Consider the following 8,966-nt stretch of genomic DNA (forward strand, 5'->3'; position numbering starts at 1 on the left):
CTCGGACTTTCTTTATATCGAAGAGACGAAACACGCGCAATCAACCGGGCATTAAATCGTATTAAAAGGCCTTTATTGGTTAAGGTTAATAAAGGCTTTTTAACTTCCTCTCTTCCTCGACTTTTCCTTCCAAACTTAAGCTCCGTGTCTCCAGCATCCTTATTCACTTCCTTCCGTCTTTTCCTCTGTCTACATTTAGCTGTTGGCTTGTTTATTCCCACAGCAGAAACGCTTTTGTTAGTCTCGAGGGGGACAATACACGTTCCTATATTACTAAGCATTACTTAGAACAAAACAATTGTAGAAACACAGCCCCGTGCAATAGTCTTCGTGAACACTTCCATATCACACGCCTCTATTATATTAGACTAATAATGTATATAATATTTGTACAATAGTATGAATATAATAATGCGTAACTAACAGATCCAATTTGAACACAAACTAGATTTTATGAGATTAATTGCCTTTCGAATAATGTTAAATACTGCTAAACACTAGTATTTAGTGCATTTATAACTATACATTAAATACTAATACTAGAAATTGTTTCATAATTTAATGAAAGAGTTTAATTTATTATTTATAAAGTATTAAATAAAATATTTAATTAGAAAAAATGATAGGCCTACAGTATATCATTTTATTAAAACAATACTCGACATTAACCCCTCTGTTATTATTTTAATTACCATTAAAGCACTTTCGTTCGAATTTTAGTTTTATCAATTGCAGCGAGAAGTCGGAGGAGCGCGTGAAATGATACGATACAGAAGGTTACCCTCGGGGTCAAAAGTTCAAATCTGCCGGCAGATACGATAAAAAACTGGATCGGCGATCCTTTTTTCCGTCAGTTCTACCGAAACAATAGGAATTCAAATAAGAGATAAAAAGAAATTTATCGGACGTATTGAATAGGCAATACGAATATATTATTTCTTTCCGTTTTCGTGTGGCTTAACGCATAAAACACCCGGTGTTAGAGACACTGCCAAGCGATGTTTTGTAATACGGACAAAACTTATTTTTGTGTAGTGTTTTTTTCTGGATGCGTCCAGACCAAGGCTGGTTAATATGGCATCTGCCAAAAACCGTAATCGTTTGCCTTGGGCAACAGGTGGCCAATGTAGAGTTGTCCTTGACTAGAATACTGTTCACCTGTCATTAAAACAGGTACAATGGTTATAAGTGTGATGTGTCAAAAATATCGGACTACACCCTGAAATATTTACTTTGCCGCAGCAGAAGACGGAATAACGACTCCACCCATCCATTCGCTCGCATGTTGATAACAATTGATGCATTACGAGGTATCGTGTTTACGTGTCAACGGCCACCGTCGTTTCTTCCACTCGATCCGACTTGGAAAAATCGTCGACCGTGAAACGTCGATTAAATACACACAAAAAATAAAATTAATAATCGAAGAGGCTAAAGCGCGGGACTCGAGTTTTATCGAGAATTCGATTTAGCGCCGACACATGAATTATTCATCGCCTTCTGCACAATCATTAGATAGGAGTTTGTTTCTCACGCAACTCCTCTAAGCTCATTATTTTAATTCGACCATACCCTAAGGAATTTCCAATTAATCTGAAATATTTCAAATCTCGTTTGACGAGAACGTCCGTCTGTACACCCGTAAGTACAATTATTATGTATAAGATGCGATTAACTCTTTAAATCGTATTCATAACAGAAGTCATTTAAAAAATAATGGAGTAACTGGTTACCAGAACCATTTGTTAAGAGGGGGAGAGCGCGAGGAAGATGGCGGAATGCCTGCGGATCCATATATCGATTAGGATCCTCTGTACTCGAAGAAAACGAAAATACGGGAGTAGTGTTAAATTTATTTTCAAATCCCTCGTTCTAAGCTTACGACTAAGTCGCGAATGGTGCCGGTAGGACAATACTTACCTGCACTGCACGAGGATAAGATGTGTTGTGGAGGTAAATTCCGACACACGTTCACACGCACTCGCACACACACACATTCGTCCAGTCGTAACTACGGAGCAGTCTCGATCAGCCAACCGATGCTTGTGTAAAGACTCAGCACGTGCCAGATGGTTGACAGACACGAGCGAGACACGCTCCACAAATCAACCAACCAATGGCCATTGTTGATGAAATGACGTCAGAGGTCTGTCTGATTTTTCCGAGTTCGGCATCTGCCCGTATTCGGAGGAATGAATGGTGGTGGCCAGGTGACAATTGGTCGGCACGACCAGATGCCGGTTGTCGCGAGCCACGCGCGAGTTGTACAACAAGAACAATAGGATCTCCATCTTCCGGAAGTTCTTTTATGATTTCCAACACCTTTGTTTCGGTTCCTTCTCGATACGTCAGCCGGATCGACAATGGTTTGACCGACGTGTTTACCGAATGTCCGATTCAAAACACTATTATTAAAATTTTCAATACGACCCCAAGAAATTCGTGTGTTTAATTTCCCAAGTGATCTACAATTCGAAAAAATAAAACCAACCTTAAAGCACGTGACTCGATTTCTCTTCTAATTTTAACAGCGATCGATTTAGAATACACTAAAACAATTAAATTATTGGTGTTGAAATGAATTAATTCACAACACGGGCATTTACGTGTTCTGTTCTATGAAATTTAAATCTATTAAAGTATTCTTCGAGTTAACACGAGTCAACTAGTGTTACGTCTCTCCATTTCCTTCGGTGTTAAGTGTTCACAATTGAATAAATCTCTTCCCTCTCGAGGAATTAAAACACCTAAATCGAACAGAAGTTATCGTAGTATTGGTAGACGAAAGAAATCTCCGGGTTAATTGTTAAGGGTGAGGATATTTTCAGGTTATTGTTCTTTGTAGATTTTCTCGAACCAGACAGATGTTGGGCTAGTCTCCCTGTTCTATACACACACCTGTCCCTGCAAGGGAAGCCTTCAAGCTGCGATTCTTCGGCTGATTTGCCATGGATTATCCTTTATAAAAATTATTTAGGAGCCTGAATTTTAAGTTTAAGTGTATTCTTATACAGTAAAAGACAGAAAAAAGTGGATAAAGAATGGAACGCAACACGGAAATTCGGTGTTTTTTGCTAAGAATCCCCAACAAAAATACTAGGAAGTTGCATAAATTACAAATCGAGCATTTTTGCTACAGCTAAGGGGTCGAATTTATCACACTAGAATAAATAACGTATATATTTATATACTTTATATATATATAAATTAATACAAGCCGTGAATATGAATGTATTTATTATTTATTTATTGTTTTCATCGACGTTGTACAGAAATGACACAGCCACACCAATTTAAAATTAATTAAAAATAAATAATTTAATTATCGATCCGCTTAGACCCTATATTTAATAAGGTGTAAATGTACTGGTCGAGTTTCTCTGTAAATTACAGCAAATTTTTTAAATTATAATTAAAATATACGCGGATGCCTATTATTATAAATATAGGCCTAATACGGGATGGTGTGTATTATCTATATACAAATATAAAATATAAAAGATATTCATTATCGTCAGGATATTTGAATCAAGTTAATATTAGATACAGGCCCTATCACGAGGAACCAGCGGAAGTCATTTGGTCGGGATCTCACGTTTAACAGACCTCGGAAATGTAGGAAATTGGGGCCTCCCCGTACTTCCGAAAGGCCTCCGTTGTACATTTCGTACAGATACACTTCGTTTCTAGGAATTATTCATAATTTTTGAGGAATTTTTTATGTATATTTTAATTGTCTTGGATCCCAAGAGGGCCTTTTTCGTCATGGATTATGGAGCGAACTTACGATGATCTATTGTGATTTCTCTTGTGGGTCTCATGACCAATCACATTAGAGAAATGGGGGAGTCCCACGCCATGATGATTTGTGGTGGATCCCGGTCCTCAGAGGCCTAGGCTCTGGAGGCCCGCATCATTAAACTAGCCTAAAAGTATATGTTTTAGAGTAGTGTATAAATACCTTCTCGGTCTAATACGTAAATGTATTGTTTTCTTCACTCGATTCATCCCTCTGCACTTATTAAACAACCAGAATAATATAAAATCCATTTTTATATACAACATCTTTAAATTCCGTTGTAAATTTTACAAAAACAACGATAATGTTGACGATGCAACACCGTGTCTTTGAAAGTTTCTTCCGTCAACAGATGGCGACACCATAACTAATCTTGTAACAGAAGGTCCAAAAGAGAACAAGAAGGTTAATTTTAAGGAACACTTAACCAGATTAAAGGGAAAAATCGATTAACTCCCATGACTTACATTCAACACCTAGAACACTACAATGTTCCTTTACACGTTGCCGATTTGCATATTGCACGTGCTTACATACAATTCTCGTTGTTTTGTGGTTTAGCGCCACACTCGATTCGGAACTCACACGGCGCTAAATTGAGGTTAAAATATAAAATAGGAACTACACGCTATACGTTCGATTTCTTTCATGGAGTGACCTTTAAAAGTGACGTCCTTACCTTTCGAGTGTGACGTGATTAAAAAAATTGTCCCAATTAAACCGCGACACAATTTGCTTAGCAATTTCACCTTTCCCCTTTTTGTTTGATATTTACACAGATACGAATAAAATTAACGATTTTAAAACACTCGTCGCATATCTATGAAGAGAGTTAATTAATTAAAGTCGCAGCCGATCTATAATTAGAAAAACAAGCTTGGTTTTTAAAATAAATACTTTTAATTAATTATTACAAATAGGCACTACGCGAGGACACCAGCAAAGCCCGGGCCTGGCATTTACTAAGACCTCGAAAACTTTAATTTTTCGGAATATACCGGAGGGCCTGGAAAATTTTCGAGTGGGAAGACGGTCAGACATCCCGACGCTCCTTTATTAACTGGTATTTAGTAATCATTGGTAAAAAGGATTAGAATGAAATGTAATGATAAAAGTACAGCCCATCAGACTCATTAAATCAGTACACTTCTTTAACTCTCAGTGATCATAGAGGTCGCTGATCATCATCATCATCTGGACGGTACGGGTCTCGTCACCAGCGCGAAGAGACGAAGAAAAACGTGGCCAATGACGTATATATACTACTACTCGAAAGTGCATGCGACTCTCCGGTGTGGCTTTAAACAATCGCCGTTTTCTCCTTTATTAAAAAATCACCGAAGCTTTTCTTGTGTATTCCATTAGATTTTTCTATTATCCTTTATTATCACTTTAAATATTTGAAAAATACGCTCATGGCCGTATTTTAAGCGCACAAATCTATAAAATTACCGTAGCGTAATAGGAAAAAATCGATAAGAATGGCTTATTCGATTAACTTTACGATAATTTTATATTGTTTACGTATGTAAACAATTTAAAGAAGGTAAATACGTTTGTCGGGATGTTGCCATCAAACCGCAGACGTGAATTTCGCTTCGAGGTTAGAACAGTTGGCCAATTATTTAAGTGTCTTTCTGCGAAAACGGGACACGGAAATTTTATCTATTATCCAAATGCCACGTGGATTCGCACTTGCAGATACGATTTTATCTTCTGTTCGCGTGACTACGTTTAATGGCGCTTTATTTTTCTCAATGTATTCGAAAAGTTTTAAAATACAGATATTTTTACGTGTTATCGAGTTCAGATAAGCCAGAAATGTTTGCTTTGCAGGTGTACGACGGCGATGGAAATGTCACCGTGCACCTACATTGCGTCATTTGTAAGTGCACCATGATTTTTCCATAATTTTACACGGTACACAATAAATGGTACAGATACACACACTATTTATTGTGTCCTCGACAAGCATCTGGTAAAAATATGCGTCTAATTAAAAATATGATGGGATTTTCGAGGGCCTTGTCAGTTTCATAAAATTAAGCCACTCCACCTTACGGGGCAACTTTAGAATTTCAAACGAGACCCCTTATTCTTTCTATTTTCTTGGATTTAGGATTATAGAACGATAAAGTTTTATTTAAAGTCCTTTTCCAAATTACTAATTTCGAAAGTTACGACCACTTAGAAACGCTTTTTTCTTATATAATTTACATTACAGGGGTGGGGAATTAATTTTAATGAAATCGAAAAGGCCCCCGAAGAATAAATAACTTTTATTATTATTTCTTTTTAACCAGATATTTATCGGAGATATTATAAATGGACCACCCGGTATACGACTGCTTACGATTAAAATTTTAATTAGAATAATACGTAAAAAGCAATTAAGATACCGTGTTTAATTTACTTATATCACTCGTGAGTAAGATAAATAACGTATGGTGGGACGTAAAAGTAATTTATCTTCGAGTATAGATATTGGCACGCATTTTCTCTCCCCAATCCTCCCGACCGTGAAATTTTAGTACAAGAAATACAGTAGTTTCCTTTGTTACAAATGCACAAATTTGCAATCGTGAACAATGGCCTCTGATTTACGAATTATATAGTAACTCCGTACAATAGACAAATAGACCTAATAGAGGAAACGTATTCCTTGTTCCAAGAAGAGAAGAGCAATATTCTCGAGGCACGATGGTTGAGGTTTGTACGTAAACCTCCGTGCCACACTTGCCGGTGGGCAATTTTCAAGGTTAGTATAGTCTGTCTACGGAAAGATTCGTCTCGAGTATTAACCAATGGGCATCGGCCATCGGTGGCAAGTTACTTCCGGTTTCTTTCTCGTTTCTTAAACACGTCACCGTCATTATAAACGTTCTAGTATTGGAATACGAGGAAGTTGGCTTAAACGTCTGATTATTTACACTTAATAGAGAGGTTGAGGCGCAAGTACAAACGTTAAACTTGCACGGCAAGCAGAAGTACACGTTTGACGTTCTAAGTCCAAGTAAAAGACGTTGCGGCGCTCGTTCACAACATCATGTGACTCAGTGGACGTGGCGCGTTGACTCGCGGGAAAATTTGTTGAAAAAACGGCGGATACATTTAACATCAAAGGTTACCAGCGAAGGTAAATAAACAAATTAAACTGTTTAAAAGTATCTATAAGATGTTTAATAACACTAAATAATTCTTTTTAATTAACATCGTGTCTTCTACCGTACGATCGGACGACAGGACTACCTCATACTTTTGTCGAGGGAAGTAGTGGCTTATGTAAATTCGAAAGCTGCTCGGAAAATTAACTGCTAGAAAATTTGCAAACGTATTACGCCGTCTATGGTAGATGCCGTGAAAGAACAAACCTACCTTAAGATAAGCTATTATGAAGACAAATATATGTAAATTCTATAGGCACTTCGCATCACTCGCTAAAAAATTGAATAATTCATTTCTGGGTTAAAATCGTCTGTTTCTTTACAATATTATTCGTAAATGCTTAAATAACCATTATTTTAATAAAATACGTCATAATTTTAACCACAAACACACAAAAATGAAGTAGTTTAACCGATCTTCTACTCGCCATTCTAGACGTAGCAAACGCCATTATCGACCTTATACCGGTAGAATTGCCAGATGGCGGCGCTCGTCCGTCCGCCGTTCACGTTTTGGGCTGAATACGTGCGCCTCAACCTCTCTAATGCTATAAAACATTAACACAATTAACGGAAGTCGTTCTGCCGTTAGTCAGAAAAAATAAAATAAAATTCACATATTGCCCGAAGTATTAAGCGAAAAGTGCCGACGTCATTAGGGAATGTGCCATTGGTTTAACCCAAGCGACATCATGCGTGAGTTGTTTATAAGTGTGGAATATTACAAGTCGAACGCGTTGACATTTCGACCGATTCATGTAGGCCTACAACAAAATGGCCGTTTCTAAAATCGAAGTTACGAATATCGCTAGTGCAGTCTTATCCGAAATATTTTTCTTAGATTGCTTCCGGTAAAGTTATTCGTATCATATCATCTTTTAACCCGCAATTTAAACACTCAAATATATTTAGAAACATCGATATCGTCGGGCGCCATTTTCTTCGCCAGGTAAATTGACTTTCCTTCGTGAATTCCGTTTAAAACGTCACCTACATCGAGCACGCGCACAGAGTAGAATTTGTGCTACCGACTCGTTAGGTTACGTTCGTAAAGTCGACAATTCATTATTATAGAGGAAATTAATAGAATCGAGAACGTGGCGGCGAGTGTTCAAAATGTCCCCATCGCCATCTTACCAACGCGCAGGAACACGGCTTTTCACCATTCAGTGTCTTAGAATTTGTGCATTGGAAATTGGAGCGGTACGAACCGTATGTTTGTGTTCTCGTAAGAAAGAATTTACGGGTTTTTAATCCTTAGAAGACACCGTAGACTAAATTGTACTGGCGGAGGAAAACCGTGTGGCACCGGCGGTAAATGGATTAGCATAGTTTTAGTAAACTAAACTAAAACTATGCTAATCCACAAGTAAGACGACTAAAACAACGTTAGTATAGATACAACACGTCAAACGAGTGATTCTTCTTCTGTCTCATACTAGGATCTTCGTCGATTCTTGCTCTTCCCCTATGTGTAGCGACTTTTAATAGCGTCAAAGATTATCCGGGTTTTCCTCCTCCTGTAAGCCCGTGAAATTTGGCAAAACACTTTTATAACACCACGTATATTCTACGGTGTGACGTAAACAATTACCGGAATTCGTCCATAAATGTATTCCGAGTTAGGAGAGGAATAAAAGATCGTGTAGAAAAGAGATGGGTAAGGTAAAACTATCACGTAGTTATAGATATTTTAATAAAGCGAATACGTGTTTTTTTCAGGGATGGGGCTAGAGACCACACTGACAGCGAAAAAGATAATAATTTCATTATTTTTATTGGTAGAATTTCAGTAAACTAAATAAGTCCAAAATAAAAATTTACTAAATATTTAAGTCAATTATACTTTTATTGTTCATAAAGGTTTTGCAATTTCATGGATTTGTAATAAAATATGATAAAATTTCATCAGTTTAAAAGGATATTTGTTAGAAGAGGGTCAAATAAACATTTCATTTAGACAATGTTCTTTTGTTTGAAATATTATTAATAATAATTTAACA

General features: G+C 37.1%; 1 protein-coding gene across 1 annotated transcript in view; it reads right to left on the reverse strand.

Annotated features, from left to right (window-relative positions):
* LOC136990754 (HIG1 domain family member 1A, mitochondrial-like) overlaps positions 1-8,966 on the reverse strand; it is a 330,009-nt gene that overhangs the window by 76,463 nt on the left and 244,580 nt on the right. The gene's annotated exons all lie outside the window — the stretch shown is intronic.

The sequence above is a fragment of the Centruroides vittatus genome, unplaced genomic scaffold, assembly GCF_030686945.1.
Source record: "Centruroides vittatus isolate TY-2023 unplaced genomic scaffold, ASM3068694v2 contig_134, whole genome shotgun sequence".
Lineage (NCBI taxonomy): Eukaryota > Metazoa > Arthropoda > Arachnida > Scorpiones > Buthidae > Centruroides > Centruroides vittatus.